Here is a 17,213-nt window from a genome sequence, read left to right on the forward strand (position 1 = left end):
GTGAGTCTGTGAGTATGTTTGCTACTGGATATGTAACGGTCTGAGTGAGTCTGTGAGTCAGCGCGTGAGTCTCTGGGTGTGTGAGTGGGTGCATGAGTGTCTGAGTGAGTCTGTGAGTCAGTGCGTGAGTCTCTGAGTGGGTGTTTGAGTGGGTGTGTGAGTGGGTGTGTGAGTCTCTGAGTGGGTGTGTGAGTGGGTGTGTGAGTCTCTGAGTGGGTGTCTGAGTGGGTGTGTGAGTGGGTGTGTGAGTCTCTGAGTGGGTGTGTGAGTGGGTATGTGAGTGGGTGTGAGAGTCTCTGAGTATGTTTGCGACTGGATATATGAGGGTCTGAGTGGGGCTGTGAGTAGTGCATAAATGTCTGAGTGGATCTGTGAGGGTGTGTGTGACTCTGAGTGGGTTTGTGAGTGGGTTTGTGTCTGAATAGGTATGTGTGTGAGTGCATGAGTGTCTACGTGGGTCTGTGACTGGGGTCATAAGTGTCTGACTGGGTGTGTTTGTCTATGAGTGGGTCTGTAAGTTGATGTGAGAGTGTCTGTGTGGGTCTGTGAGTAGGTGCATGAGTATCTGAGTGGCTCAGTGAGTGGGTGTGTGAGTCTTTGAATGGGTCTCTGAGTGGGTGTGTGACTGAGTGGGTCTGTGAGCGGGTGTGAGAAAGTAGCCTCTTTCTAGCCTTGTTACCCCCACTTTTGGCCTGTTTGTGAGTATATGTCAGGGTGCTTTCACTGTCTCACTGGGATCCTGCTAGCCAGGGCCCAGTGCTCATAGTGAAAACCCTATGTTTTCAGTATGTTTGTTATGTGTCACTGGGACCCTGCTAGCCAGGACCCCAGTGCTCATAAGTTTGTGGCCTATATGTATGTGTTCCCTGTGTGATGCCTAACTGTCTCACTGAGGCTCTGCTAATCAGAACCTCAGTGGTTATGCTCTCTCTGCTTTCTAAATTGTCACTAACAGGCTAGTGACCAATTTCACCAATTCACATTGGCATACTGGAACACCCTTATAATTCCCTAGTATATGGTACTGAGGTACCCAGCATATTGGGGTTCCAGGAGATCCCTATGGGATGTAGCATTTCTTTTGCCACCCATAGGGAGCTCTGACCATTCTTACACAGGCCTGCCACTGCAGCCTGAGTGAAATAACGTCCACATTATTTCACAGCCATTTACCACTGCACTTAAGTAACTTATAAGTCACCTATATGTCTAACCTTCACCTGGTGAAGGTTGGGTGCTAAGTTACTTAGTGTGTGGGCACCCTGGCACTAGCCAAGGTGCTCCCACATCGGTCAGGGCAAATTCCCCGGACTTTGTGAGTGCGGGGACACCATTTCACACGTGCACTATACATAGGTCACTACCTATGTATAGATGTGACAATGGTAACTCCGAACATGGCAATGTAACATGTCTAAGATCATGGAATTGTCACCCCAATGCCATTCTGATCATGATTCATGATCCCCGAGTCTCTAGCACAGACCCAGGTACTGCCCAACTGCCTTTCCCGGGGTTTCACTGCAGCTGCTGCTGCTGCCAACCCCTCAGACAAGTTTCTGCCCTCCTGAAGTCCAGCCAGGCCTGGCCTAAAGGACTTCCTCAGAGAGATGGTGTTACACCCTCTCCCTTTGGAAAAAGGTGTCAGGGCTGGGGAGGAGTAGCCTCCCCCAGCCTCTGGAAATGCTTTGATGGGCACAGATGGTGCCCATCTCTGCATAAGCCAGTCTACACTGGTTCAGGGATCCCCCAGCCCTGCTCTGGCACGAAACTGGACAAAGGAAAGGGGAGTGACCACTCCCCTGACCTGCACCTCCCAGGGGAGTTGCCCAGAGCTCCTCCATTGTGCTCACAGGGAGGTACCCCAGAAAGGAGTGGGCTTCAGCCCCTTTGAACTCCTCTTTGGGTACCCTGTAAGAGGTCCACTAACACTTGTCAAGGAGGGTTGGGAACAACCTTTAAAAGCTCCCAAACAGGACATAGTGGACTATGTACTTGGCCTAAGATCCAGAATGGGTGAGTACATGAAAAAGGCCAGTAAAAACCTTCAGGTCAGCCAAGAGCTCCAGAAGCAATGGCATGACCAGAAGGCTGTTCTGATCCAGTACCAACCAGGACAGAAGGTGTGGGTATTGGAGCCTGTGGCCCCAAGAGCACTCCAGGACAAATGGAGTGGACCCCATCTAATTGTTGAAAAAAAGGGCGAGGTTACCTATCTAGTAGACCTGGGCACTGCCAGGAGTCCCCATAGGGTGATTCATGTCAACCGCCTAAAACCCTACTATGACAGGGCTGATCTCACCCTGCTCATGGCGACAGATGAAGGACAGGAAGAAGAGAGTGACCCTCTCCCTGATCTCTTCTCCTCCACTGAAGAGGATGCTCTAGTGGAGGGAGTAGTGTTAGCAGATTGTCTGGCTGCAGAACAGAAAGACAACTGCATAAATCTCCTTGGACAGTTTTCTGAACTCTTTTCAACTGTGCCTGGCACCACATCTTGGTGTGAACACACATTTGATACTGGAGACAGCATGACTGTCAAAAGCAACATCTATAGGCAGCCTGACCATGTTAGGGACTGCATAAAACAAGAGGTTCAGGAAATGCTTGATCTAGGAGTTGTTGAACCTTCTGAAAGCTCATGGGCGAGTCCTGTGGTGCTTGTACCAAAGCCTCACTCAAAAGATGGAAAAAGGGAGATGAGGTTTTGTGTAGACTACAGAGGTCTCAATCAGGTAACAAAAATTGATGCTTACCCTATACCCAGGGCAGATGAGCTCATAGATACACTGGCATCTGCCAAGTATCTAAGCCCCTTTGATATGACTGCAGGGTATTGGCAGATCAAATTGGCTGAGGATGCTAAACCTAAAACTGCATTTTCAACTATAGGCGGGAACTAGCAATTTACAGTGATGCCCTTTGGTTTGAAAAATGCACCTGCCACTTCTCAGAGGTTGATGAACACAGTCCTGCAAGGGTTGGAGGCTTTTAGTGCAGCATATCTAGATGATATAGCTGTCTTTAGCTCCACCTGGGATGAGCACCTGGTCCACCTTTGGAAAGTTTTGGAGGCCCTGCAAAAGGCAGACCTCACCATCAAGGCCTCAAAGTGCCAGATAGGACAGGGAAAGGTGGTTTATCTGGGACACCTGGTAGGTGGAAAACAGATTGCACCACTTCAGGGGAAAATCCAGACAATCATGGATTGGGTTCCCCCTACAACACAGACCCAGGTGAAAGCCTTCCTAGGCCTCAATGGGTATTACAGGAGATTCATTAAAAACTATGGCTCCATAGCAGCCCCTCTTAATGCTCTCACTAGTACAAAGATGCCTAAAAAGGTATTGTGGATAGCTAGCTGTCAGAAAGCTTTTGAGGAGCTCAAACAGGCCATGTGCTCTGCACTTGTCCTAAAAAGCCCATGTTACTCCAAGAAATTCCTTGTTCCAAATGATGCATCAGAATTAGGGGTAGGGGCAGTCTTATCACAACTGAATTTTGAGGGCCAGGATCAACCAGTTGCTTTTATCAGCAGAAGGTTGACCCCTAGAGAAAAGCGTTGGTCTGCCATAGAGAGGGAGGCCTTTGCTGTGGTCTGGGCACTGAAGAAGTTGAGGCCATAACTGTTTGGCACTCACTTCATTGTTCAGACAGACCACAAACCTCTACTTTGGCTAAAACACTTGAAAGGTGAAAACCCTAAATTGTTGAGGTGGTCCATATCTCTACACGGAATGGACTATACAGTGGAACATAGACCTGGGAGTACCCACTCATGCAGATGGACTCTCCAGATATTTCCACTTAGACAATGAAGATTCATCAGGTCATGGATAGTCTTATTGTCCTTCATTTGGGGGGGGGGGTTGTGTAGGCAAGTACCATCTTGCCTGGCATGTTACCCCCATATGTCACTGTATATATGTTGTTTTAGTCTATGTATCACTGGGACCCTGCCAGGCAGGGCCCCAGTGCTCATAAGTATGTGTCCTGTATGTGGTCCCTGTGTGATGCCTAACTGTCTCACTGAGACTCTGCTAACCAGAACCTCAGTGGTTATGCTCTCTCTGCTTTCCAGATTTGTCACTAACAGGCTAATGACTAAATTTACCAATTCACATTGGCATACTGGTACACCCATATAATTCCCTAGTATATGGTACTGAGGTACCCAGGGTATTGGGGTTCCAGGAGATCCCTATGGGCTGCAGCATTTCTTTTGCCACCCATAGGGAGCGCTGACAATTCTTACACAGGCCTGCCAGTGCAGCCTGAGTGAAATAATGTCCACGTTATTTCACAGCCATTTACCACTGCACTTAAGTAACTTATAAGTCACCTATATGTCTAACCTTCACCTGGGGAAGGTTGGGTGCAAAGTTACTTAGTGTGTGGGCACCCTGGCACTAGCCCAGGTGCCCCCACATTGTTGAGGGCAAATTCCCCGGACTTTGTGACTGCGGGGACACCATTACAAACGTGCACTACACATAGGTCACTACCTATGTGTAGCGTCACAATGGTAACTCCGAACATGGCCATGTAACATGTCTAAGATCATGGAATTCTCATCCCAATGCCATTCTGGCATTGGGGGGACAATTCCATGATCCCCCGGGTCTCTAGCACAGAACCCGTGTACTGCCAAACTGCCTTTCCGGGGTCTCCACTGCAGCTGCTGCTGCCAACCCCTCAGACAGGTTTCTGCTCTCCTGGGGTCCAGGCAGCCCTGGCCCAGGAAGGCAGAAGAAAGAATTTTCTCTGAGAGAGGGTGTAACACCCTCTCCCTTTGGAAATAAGTGTGAAGGCTGGGGAGGAGTAGCCTCCCCCAGCCTCTGGAAATGCTTTGATTGGCACAGATGGTGCCCATCTCTGCATAAGCCAGTCTACACTGGTTTAGGGATCCCCCAGCCCTGCTCTGGCGCGAAACTGGACAAAGGAAAGGGGAGTGACCACTCCTCTGACCTGCACCTCCCAGGGGAGGAGCCCAGGGGAGGTGCCCAGAGCTCCTCCAGTGTGTCCCAGACCTCTGCCATCTTGGAAACAGAGGTGTCTGTGGCACACTGGACTGCTCTGAGTGGCCAGTGCCAGCAGGTGACGTCAGAGGCTCCTTCTGATAGGCTCTTACCTCTCTTTGTAGCCAATCCTCCTTCCTTGGTAGCCAAACCTCCTTTTCTGGCTATTTAGGGTCTCTGCTTTGGGGAATTCTTCAGATAACGAATGCAAGAGGTCAACAGAGTTCCTCTGCATCTCCCTCTTCACCTTGTGCCAAAGTATCGACCGCTGTCTGCTCAGGAAGCCTGCAAAACCGCAACAAAGTAGCAAGACGACTACTAGCAACTTTGTATCGCTTCATCCTGCCGGCTTTCTCGACTGTTTCCAGGTGGTGCCTGCTCTGGGGTAGCCTGCCTCCTCTCTGCACCAGGAGCTCTGAAGAAATCTCGTGTGGGTTGATGGAATCTTCCCCCTGCAACCGCAGGCAACAAAAGACTGCATCACCGGTCCTCTGGGTCCCCTTTCAGCACGACGAGCGTGGTCCCTGGAACTCAGCAACTCTGTCGAAGTGACTCCCACTGTCCAGTGACTCTTCAGTCCAAGTTTGGTGGAGGTAAGTCCTTGCCTCCCCACGCTAGACTGCATTGCTGGGTACCGCATGATTTGCAGCTGCTCTGGCTCCTGTGCACTCTTTCAGGATTTCCTTTGTGCACAGCCAAGCCTGGGTCCCCGACACTCCTTCCTGCAGTGCACAACCTTCTGAGTTGTCCTGCGGCGTTGTGGAACTCCCTTTTGTGACTTCAAGTGGACTCCGGTTCACTTTTCTTCTAAGTGCCGGTTCAGGTACTTCTGTGGGTGCTGCCTGCTTATGTGAGGGCTCCCTACGTTGCTGGGTGCCTCCTCTGTCTCCTCCTCCAAGTGGTGATATCCTGGTCCCTCCTGGGCCACAGCAGCATCCAAAAACTGTAACCTTGACCCTTGCAGCTACCAAGGCTTGTTTGTGGTCTTTCTGCATGGGAACACCTCTTCAAGCTTCTTCACGGCGTGGAACATCTGTCCTCCAAAGAAGAAATTCCTAGTCCTCTTCTTTCTTGCAGAACTCCAAGCTTCTTCCAACAGGTGGCAGCTTCCTTGCACCCTCAGCTGGCATTTCCTGGGCTCCTGCCCACTCTCGACACTGTCGCCACTAATGGACTTGGTCCCCTTGTCTTACAGGTACTCAGGTCCCGAAATCCACTGTTGTTGCATTGCTGGTGTTTGTTCGTCCTGCAGAATCCCCCTATTATGACTTCTGTGCTCTCTGGGTGTAGTAGGTGCACTTTACACCTACCTTTCAGGGTCTGGGGTTGGGCTATTTTTCTAACCCCCACTGTTTTCTTACAGTCTCAGTGACCCTCTGCAAGCTCACATAGGTTTGGGGTCCATTTGTGGTTCACATTACACTTTTAGAGTATATGGTTTGTGTTGCCCCTATACCTATGTGCTCCTATTGCAATCTATTGTAATTTTACACTGCTTGCATTACGTTTCTTGCTATTACCTGGATAATTATGGTTTGTGTATATAATTTATCCTCATACTGAGGGTACTCACTGGGATACTTTTGGCATATTATCATAAAAATAAAGTACCTTTATTTTTAGTACTTCTGCTTATTGTGTTTTCTTATGATATTGTACATATGACACCAGTGGTATAGTAGGAGCTTTGCATGTCACCTGCATGGGTCTCTGAGTGAGTGTGTGAGTGTCTGTGTTGGTCTGTTAGTGGGTGTGTGAGTGTCTGAGTAGGTCTGTGAGTGGGTGCACGACTGACTGGGTCTGTGAGTTAGTGCATGAGTCTCTGAGTGGGTCTGTGAGTGGGTCTGTGAGTGGATATTTTAGTGTCTGAGTGGGTCTGTGAGTGGGCACATGAGTCACTGAGTGGTTCTGTGAATGCATGCATGAGTGTCTGAGAGGGTCTGTGAGTGGATGCTTGAGTGTCTGAGTGGGTCTGTGAGTGGGAGCATGAGTGTCTGTGTGGCTCTGTGAGTGGGAGCATGAGTGTCTGAGTGGGTCTGTGAGTGGATGTTTGAGTGTCTGAGTGGGTCTGTGAGTGGGCACATGAGTCACTGAGTGGCTCTGTGAATGCATGCATGAGTGTCTGTGTGGCTCTGTGAGCATGAGTGTCGGAGAGGGTCTGTGAGTGGGTGTGAGGACACCTGCATGTGTCTCTGAGTGAGTGGGTGAGTGTCGGTGTTGGTCTGTGAATGGGTGTGTGAGTGTCTGTGTTGGTCTGTGAGTGGGTGTGAGGACACCTGTATGGGTCTCTGAGTGAGTGTGTGAGTGTCTGTGTTGGTCTGTGAGTGGGTGTGTGAGTGTCTGTGTGGGTCTGTGCGTGGGTGCGAGAGTGTCTGAGTGGGTCTCACTAGTGATTTGCCACGCTCTATAAACGTTTGACTGATTGATTGTTTGATTGAACCACTTTAGAAAAGTTTTAGTTACTCACACTATAAAAAGCAGAGTAACTGAGGGTAGCGGTACTCTAGTCAGAAGTTGTTCTTGTGTAGTACACAATTTTATAACAGTTTTTTGGTTCACACATTAATATCCATGTATTTTCAGTGCTCTAAAGATCCTTCTATCACATTAAGCATAAAAAATAAAGGCCTGCTGTGTTTTTTAGAAATATATTTTGCAAAAATATTACATTTAAAAAAGGTTTATTGTAAGTTTTAGTTTCATAAATGGTTTAAATAGCAACAAGATGCGAAGAAAAGTGTAAATAGGTTGAAGAATAGAGTTTAAAAGTGGGTGAAGAAATAGTGACATGATTATGAATACTGTTTGCGTTTCATCTTTAATTTTCAATATTGTTTTTATTATAACCCTTCATCTTAATGTACTGAAACTGTAGGAACTGGTAAGCATGCAACGAGAAACAAGCATTTACAATGCAATAGGTCTTGCATTTGCTTGAGTTAGAGCTATTAGCTTTGTACATGCAGAACTGGACTTTTCTCGCCACAGAAATGTTTCAACCGTGCTGCATAATTTGGTCCTCTCTGCTATGTAATTCCAGTGGCACGGCATTGTGAATCGTCTCGCTACAGCGCTTTGAAACTGGTATGAAACACTACATGAAAATAGAATAATATTATTAATAATAATACTGATAATAATAATAATTCTAATAATAATTGTTGTTTTTATTAGTAGTGGTGTAAGTGTTCCTATTATGAACTCTGCTTTTGCTGATATTGGCTCTGTTGTCCAGGTCGCATCAGAGACTAAATGGGGCCCAGGTCATAAGACTGATTCGATTGAAAACTAATTCAAGTTTGTCCGAGCCAGCATGGCTGTCTATCAGTCACTGAGTGTGACACCTTCGCTGTGCGACGGCAGAAGGTCTGACAACTGCTTTTATTAATAGTTTTGTGTAGGTGCCTGCAGCGCTAACAGCTGATATTTACAGACTTCAGAAGTGTGGAGTCCAACGATCATTTCCTGCCCAAGGTTATACTTTAAATTAGCACAGCGCCCCGAAGCCGCTTGACGTTATTTGGGTGCATCCTTCCTGCAGAGCCTGGAATGACCCCAGTGTCTGCAGGGTAAACCGATGCCCACCCGTACAATGAAGTCGCACACATCTACGATTAATTCATGGTTCTTTACTTTGTCTCAGACAGCAGATGTTGGCCCAGTGAAGGTGTCTTTTTTTAAACTACACGCAGAATGCAATTTATTTTTATTTTTTATATTATTTTATTGTAGGTACTGCAAAAGGTGATACAAAATCCAAACGGGATCGAGGTCCCAACATTTACAAACAATGGTACAGAATAAATCAAGAAATATGAGCAACGGGTGAAACGTTGGAACATTGTCAATTGTTCTTCAAAAACGTATCCTAATAATCGTGATAATAACAATAATAAAAATAAAGGTCAGAAAGAACAAGAAGGGGAATGAAGGATAGGAGGAAAAGGGGGATAGAGATCAGGGATGGGGATTAAGTAGAGCATCGTGCTATGGGACATCTTTGTACAGGAGAGCAGGAGAGATCAGGAGGGGTAGATAATTTAATTTACTGTAGCAGGGGGGATGGGGGCAAGGATAGTGTTTCGTCGTCCGGCCCCCTGGGAGTGGAGAATTCACTCCTCTCTGTGTCGGTGTCTGGATTGTGAGCAAGTCGTAATACTTGTAGATAGTGTGATATCGAGTTGAGGTCGGGTATCTTTGTGTTGGAGGGCAAGATATCAGTGTGGTAGTGTACGCCTAGGCGGTGGGTTGTCGAGATAGTGGATCAGTCTGGATATCGGAGCCTGAGTTCTTTAGCTTCACTCGGCCCAGTCCATGCTTGGTACTTAGTGTTCTTATGCTGTCTCGGATGCATGGGTCTACGACCGAAACTTGCTAGTGAGAATAGAAAAGATCTAGGTCATGCCCCTGACGGACCTGGGGGAAAGGGAGAGAAGAGAGGGAAAGAGAGAGAAGAGAGAATAAAGAGAATAAAGAAAAGAAGAAAAGAGGGAGAGAGGAAAAGAGAGAAAGAGAAAAGAATAACTAATAAGGGGAGGGAGGGTGATCCATCAAGGGGAAAAAAGGGGGGGAAGAAAAAGGGGTGTTGGAGGGAGGGGGAGGGTAGATGGTTTCAGGCGGTCTACTAACGTCCCCCAGTAAGGAAGGGGGCCCATACTTGGTTGAATAATTGTGCTTGGTCTTGTATGTTATAGATGATTCTTTCATGCATGGCGATACGGGTCATAGCTATGATCCACTCCTCTGGGGTTGGTGAAATAGCCGATCTCTAGTGGCGTAGAATGCAAATTTTTGCAGTGGTTAGCGCTGTGTGTAGTAACCTCTTGTGTGGTCTGGTTAAATCTGGGAGAGAGGTCACGTCGTGTAGGAGTATGAGAGAGAGGGGGAGTGGTGCCGGGAGTATCATGGATTCAGCCAGGGTAGAGCCCACCGTGTCCCATAGCGGTCGAACCATTGGGCAGTCGGCTAGGATGTGTTTTAGGTCGCAGTATGTCTCTGGACATCGCCAGCATTTGGCGTGCAGAAGATGTCCTGTCCTGTGTAGTTTTTCTGGGGACCAGTGCCAATTGGGTAGACCTTAAAGAGGCAAAACTTTAAACGTGCCTCTCGGGTGCCTCTGTCCAGCGCCTCTAGAGTGTCTTCCCAGTCCTCCGTGTCTAGTGCCTGTTGTAGTCGGGTTTGCCATTTTAAACGCAGCTTATCCAAGAGGGGTTGGGAGTAGAGCTGTCAGATGATTAGGTCATAGAGACCCGCCCTGACTCCCCTATGTTGCCCCCACTGTTGTAAGCAGGCCACTACGGGTGAAGACCGGGATCCCCATCGAATGGTCTCGGTCCCCTGGCAGATGCAGTGTTTAAGTTGCAGATATCTCCAATCTTGGCTCGGTTGGAGATTGAATTCTTCCCGCAGCCTGAGAAAGGTTTTGAGCGTGTCATTTTCCAGAATCTGGGAAACCGTATGGATGCCAGGCCTCCTCCACTGCGGCCAGTCAAGCACTTCACCGCCTATCCGGAGTCGCTGTTACGCCACTGGGGTGCTTGGGCGCGGAGAAGAGGGTGGATCCCAAGTAGGCGGTGGGCCCTTCGCCAGACCGCTCGCGTCACCTTCAAGATGGGATTCACCGAACTGACGGATAGGAGATCGTCGCGATAAGGCCCTCCGAGTCCCTCCTTCGCGGACAGCAATAGTTTCTCCACGGCAATCCACTGGGGCGGGTCCGGCACTGTGGACAAGGTGTGAGACAGCTGGGATAAATGTAGTGCAATTGAGTAATGCTCTACCGACGGAAGCCCCATGCCCCCGTGGGAGCGGCGTGCTAGGAGTTTGGCGGACGATAAGCGTGGTCGCATTGAGCCCCATACAAATGATCTGATGAGTGCATCTATGTTTCGTAGCGTATGGAGAGGCACCTGTAGGGGGAGGAGTCCTAGTACATAAGTGAAATGGGGCACCGTGACCATCCTTACCGCTTGTACTCGTCCCCACGTAGATAGGCCCAATTGACTCAATTTTGCGAAATCAAGCTTTGCCCGTGCACTGAGGGGGTCAATGTTATCCGCCACCATATACACAAGGCCCGGATTGACTAGCACCCCCAGGTATTTGAGGTGTTTCGGTGTCCAACGAAACGGGAAGCCAAGGAGTGCTGCTCTTGTAGTCATCCGCGAGAAGGGAAGCGCCTCACTCTTACCCCAATTGATACTGTAGCCAGAAAGGATTGCAAATCCATTGATGATCTCCAGCAGGGCTGGTATGCATCTTTTCAGATCCGTGAGAGTTAGTAAGACATCGTCGGCATATAGATAAATTTTAGAAATACCTACCGGCAATGTGAGACCCGTGATTGAAGGGGAGGAGAGGATAGCTGCAGCAAGGAGCTCCATCGCTAGCAGGAACAGAAGTGGTGAGAGGAGGCAGCCCTGCCGTGTACCTCTACAGATAGGGAAGGGGTCTGAGAGGAAGCCTCCACAGTTGACTCTTGCCGCGGGCTGGTCATAAAGTAGCTGCACCATTGGGATAAAGCTGTCTCCCAGGCCGAACCTCTCTAACATTGTGAACAGGTATGACCACTCTATGCGGTCGAATGCTTTTCTGCATCCAAGGACAGGGCCAGTGCCTCCTCCTGTAAGTCCCTGGCGGCCCATAGGGTATGGCATAAGGTGCGCAAGTGATTCCTTGAGGTGCGACCTGGCACAAACCCCACTTGCGTGTGGTGTATCAGAGACGGTATGACTTTGCGCAGTCTGTTGGCCAGGATACTTGCTAGGATTTTGATGTCACTGTTTAAGAGAGAGATAGGTCGATAGCTGCCACACAGCAGGGGGTCTCTCCCGGGTTTTGGTATGATGGCTATCATGGCATTATTGGATAAAGCCCCCAAGGATTGTGTTGAGCGGGCTTCATTCAAAGCCGCATATAATATGTCAATTGCCTCCCTCCCTGTCCATTTATAGAATTCCGCCGGGAATCCATCCTCCCCTGGCGATTTGTGATAGGGGAGGTCGGAGATAACTCTTTCTATTTCCTGCCTGCTTATTTCCCCTTCTAGGAGGTTACGTCCCTCCTCTGACAGGGAGGGTAGGTCAAGGCCCGCCAGGAAAGCTCTACACTGTGCTGGGCTGGATATAGTCTCTGATGTGTAAAGGTGTCTGTAGAAGGATGAAAATTTGTTAGCGATAGCTTGCAGGTGTGTTAATATTTCTCCGGAAGCTGGGATTGCAAGGGCAGCTGTCCTCTGTCGGAGTTGGGCTGCCTGCAAGCGCCATGCCTTCTCTCCTTGTTCGTAATGTCTTCCTTGTAGTCTCTGTAGAGCATACTTTGCCTGGGAAGTATATAACTCGTTGAGCGCCATTTGGGCACGCTCTAAGTTTCGACACCCTGGGAGTGAGGGGTGTGCGGTGTATTGTCTAGTGAACCGGCCGATATCAAGTTCCAATGCCGCCTGTTTCTTTTTTCTGTCTCTGTTCGCCAGTGCCGCGTCCCGCATAAGTTGTCCCTCCACCGAGGCGTTAGCCGCGGCCCACAGAATTTGGCTAGAGTTCACAGAACCCAGGTTGTTTTGAGCAAAGGTGGCTGCAAGGCCCTGTAGCTGTGATGTACCCTGGGGAGAGCGGTAACGGTGGACCGCAAATCTCCAAGGCTCACGGCCCGGGGATACAAGGTTCAAGTGGATAGCTATGCTAATCGGAGAGTGGTCCGAGAGGCCGCCCTCCAGTTTGCGATCATCATGGGTACGGGCCACAAGGTTGTGGGACAGGAGGAAATAGTCAAGTCGGGATTGGGTGCTGTGCACCGGCGAGAGAAAGGTGAATTCTCGTTCTATAGGATGGGTCAGTCTCCAGTGGTCAACTAGGCCATTGTCCGATAATATGTCGGTCTGTAGGGCTCTGTCTGCATTGTTACTGACGTCCAAGGGGCCCGTTCTGTCAAGTACTGTGTCTCTGACTATGTTCCAGTCCCCTCCTATTACATAGCGAGATGCCCCTATCTCGGTCAAGAGTCGGTTGATTTGTAAGAAAAAGAGGTGTTTTGGGCCCGTTGGCGCATAGACCGAGCCCACACACAGTGAGGAGTCACCCATCTTTAATTTAGCGAATACGTATTGGCCCTCGGGGTCAGTCCATGATTTAAGAACGGTATGGGGGGAGGTTTTACGCAGCAATAGCACCACACCGCATTTTCTTGGGGTAGTCTCTGTGCTGGGGGAGGGGAGATTACAGCTAAATAGAACAATGCCCACCCAGTCGCGTCGCAGTTTATCAGATTCCGGACCATCTAGATGTGTCTCTTGTAAAAGGGCAATGTCCGCATGTTTGGAATTAAGATAGGATAGGACTTTTTTCCTCTTTATGAAGTGGGTGAGGCCATTTACGTTCCAGGATATAATCTGCAGAGGTGCTGTTGGTACTCTGTTCGGATCGGACATCCCTGTGCCTTATTGAGACCTATCCAAGTATGGGAGAACTTGGAGCAGGACAGAGAGGAGATACTGGGGGGGGGGTCAGAGGGGAGGAGGGGTGGGAGCTTGAAAGGAACTTTGGAGACGGGGAGATTGAATAATAAGGGGCGGAGGGGGCGGAGGGCAGGTAGGGGGCAGGGAAAAGAGAAGAGGAGAAAAGGAGAGAGGGCGGCTGCTAAGGGATAGAACAGGTGAACGAAACTGAAGAAGGAAAGGAGGATTAAAGAAAATTAAAGAAAAAAAGACGGGACAAAAGTCCAGCAGAATGCAATTTGTTTCCTCATTGATTCATTCAACTAGTATGAGGGAAGAGAAGGCGGACCGGCGTGTCACATAGTACATTTGCTGCTGCGTCGAGGGGGGCAAAAGGTTGGGGAGCCGCCGAGTCTGTTAACTGCCCCCGATACCATTAGATGCGTTGAGATAGTCCACGGTTTTACGTCTACCTTGTAATTTAATCCGCATTAATACTACTGATGGCTGTTTATGTAACTCAATTCAAAGCGCTATTTAAAGGCATCGAACAGTGCTTCTATGAGCGTCTCCGCTGCAGTAAGAATGTTTGCATAAATGTGCAATGAACAGAGCATGAATGTGCGCAGCATGCAATGCAACCCCGGGGTCCTTCTAGACACAAATATTCTGCAGTGTCCGCGCTGCTCGTTGTCCGGCATTACTCCTGGATGCTGTTACGTATGGGATGAAGCATCCCTGCTGTCCCTTAAAGGATAGTGCACGTCACTGAGCATTTCTGTGACCATATAGAACTAGAGGGGGTAAACGCTGGAGAAGGCATGTTGTATGCATGCCTTTCACTAACTGATACACATGCATGCATCAGAAGGCAGTGCGGACGAGCTGTGAATGGGTTTCCTTTCATTGTAAATAGGTCCCACGACTGGCAGCTAGGCACAGGAAAGTAGCAGAGTTTTACCACTCCTCACTCTGCGATTGCCAGATGACTACTTTCAACCTGGACTTCCCGTGATGTGACATAAGTTTGGTTGCCAAGATATAGACTTGTTCCTTTGTAAATCAGATAAGTTTATGCTTTCAGCCGTCCACACGGGCAGGGCAGGAACCAACCGAGGCCACGCCTCTTCCAAAGAAACTCCTCCCCTGGCGTGACCCACGAGTGGCTTCTCGACACTGTTTGTGTTCTTTCTGTGGCAGCGTTCCTCAAAGGGCAATCACATGTTCATTATTTTAATTAGTTTCTAACACGCTCGCAGAGGTAAACCAAAGTCAGCATTACACATACCTAGTGAGAGAGGAAAATGATAAGGCCTTGCAGGGCCATTAGCTCATCCCTTTTAGTAGTTAACATCAATAAAAACAACCTGTGTTTGTTGTTATGCAAAGTAGAAGGGTATGTCAGCCTGAAAATGGCCTGCTGCAAAACAATGGAGCCGGAGATTTCAATCATTTTCAGTACAAGATGGAATGCTTTCCATTAACCCATTTGAGTAGAAGAAAGGAAAACTTTCCTAGCTTTCCAAAGGCACTTCAGCGAAGCAGGACAGGTCACATCATGTTTAGATTCAAAAGAACGTTGCAAACTCCTAACTGGACTTTTCTTGCCACATAAATAGAAAGGAAACAAGCATTTGCAATGCACTAGGGTCTCACATTTATCTGAGTTACAGCTATTACCAGTTGTAAACTCCCAACTGGATTTTTCTTGCCATGTTGAAAGAAAAAAAACAGCGCGAACGCGCTGCTACAGTTCACTCGTAAGGAAAGCTATCGGCAAAAGCGCAATTATGTATGTAGCCGGCAAAAGTGCAATTAACTGGGTAACAGGGTCGATGTTATGCAAAGCGCTCGACTTCTCCCAAGCGAGATCGCGCTACGAAAATAGAGAAAAAGTAGTCCACAAACCAGACGGGAAGCAACAAGCCTTGCATGTTTTCTGTACTTGTTCGCTGCGCTCGAGGAGGGCTAACCACCGGAAAAGGCATGATGTGTGCATGCCTTCCACTAATGAAAACAAGCAGATTCTAACAGGCAAGCCCATGAACCAATGAAAGACACTGACGTGACGTGGACGGGGCTCCGAGCCCTTTTCTAATCCCTAAAGCGTCTTGCAAGCGATACGCATGCGCAAGCAGAGCCGTGAAGTGAAACATGGCTGTTCTCCAAATACATGCTCAGTTTTACTTATCTTCAGTAAATAAGCGCGTAATTTATTTGTTTCTTTCTCATGGTCGGAGCTGACAAACATTGTACTCCGTTGCGTGAAGCACTGCACAGCTGGTGCAGCGCTTGGAGGCGTCAGAGAGTTCACCTACCAAACGGGAGCTGCTCAGTTAAATTGCTCAGTCGATGCTGCATGGCGGTTACATTGTTCTATAGATTATACATCGGGTTGGGTGTGGTGGGTGAGCGGATCGCTTGAACCTAATATGGCTGCCTTCCAGGACGTCGCCCATCTACATTCTCCTTACACTGACACATAAATATTATGTCTTGAGCTGTATACTGGTTGTTACCAAGCGTGAAGAATGAGTGCAGTCACACGCATCCTGCAAGAATTGTGTCTACAACTGTGTTAAAGGAGAAAAAGCTATAAAAAGTGAATGGTTGCAGGTCCGGACAAGGGACTAGTCCCCGACGCTCGCTCCTCCCTCCTTTTAAGGAGTTTATAGCTCAAGCACAGGAAACGCCCAGTAGTTACCTCGGTATCATCGACCTCCTTTGGCTACTGGTGAGGGGAAAACGTGTGTTTCTACAGTGTCTGTCTGTTAAAAACCTCTACAAGAACCTTTACACAGTGCTGTCATCACTTAAAAAAAGAAAACCTCTAGATAGTAGCATCACAAAGATACACCTCTACATAGTAGATCGTGTTCTGTTCTGCCCCATCCCATTTGAGCAGTGTGACACGTCAATATTGCATTAGAGTGAAAATACAATAGAAATTTGTGAGCTGTATGTGCTCTTTTTTACTTCTCTTTAGGAAAAGTGTGGAATGTATTTGTTCCTTTCTCGTGGTCCGAGCCAGCAAGCATTGCACTCCGTCACGAAGCGCTGTGCCGCCGGTCTAGCACTTCAAGGCGCCTGACAGTTCACCTACCAAACGGGAGCTGCATATTTATAAACCGATGCGTGTTTTAGTGTTACATGGAAATCATGGCGAAGGGTCACAGCAGTTAGAAACCCTTCCCTGCCCCAAAACAAAAGAATAGTACAAGTCGGCTGCTAAAGTTAACCCAAAAATAAATAAAAAATATGTATTGTATTTGTAGGAGGCTGGTCTGGCTTGTAGTTGGTACCAGAGGTACTTACACCTTGTGCCAGGTCCAGTTATCCCTTATTAGTGTAGAAGAGGTGTTTCTAGCAGCTTAGGCTGATAGAAGGTAGCTATGGCAAAGCAGCTTAGGCTGAACTAGGAGACATGTAAAGCTCCTACTATACCACTGATGTCATATGCACAATATCATAAGAAAACACAATACACAGAAGTACTAAAAATAAAGGTACTTTATTTTTATGACAATATGCTAAAAGTATCTCAGTGAGTACCCTCAGTATGAGGATAAGATATATACACAAGATATAGGTACACAAACCAAAATTATGCAGGTTATAGCAAGAAAAGTAATGCAAGCAGTGTAAAGTTACAGTAGATTGCAATAGGAGCACATGGGTATAGGGGCAACACAAACCATATACTCCAAAAGTGGAATGCAAACCACGAATGGACCCCAAACCTATGTGAGCTTGTAGAGGGTCGC

At 48.1% G+C, this 17,213-nt stretch overlaps 1 protein-coding gene across 3 annotated transcripts in view; it reads left to right on the forward strand.

Moving 5' to 3' along the window:
- Positions 1-17,213, forward strand: part of LOC138249662 (putative nuclease HARBI1) — a 382,913-nt gene that overhangs the window by 2,168 nt on the left and 363,532 nt on the right. The gene's annotated exons all lie outside the window — the stretch shown is intronic.

Source organism: Pleurodeles waltl, chromosome 8, assembly GCF_031143425.1.
Source record: "Pleurodeles waltl isolate 20211129_DDA chromosome 8, aPleWal1.hap1.20221129, whole genome shotgun sequence".
Classification (NCBI taxonomy): Eukaryota; Metazoa; Chordata; class Amphibia; order Caudata; family Salamandridae; genus Pleurodeles; species Pleurodeles waltl.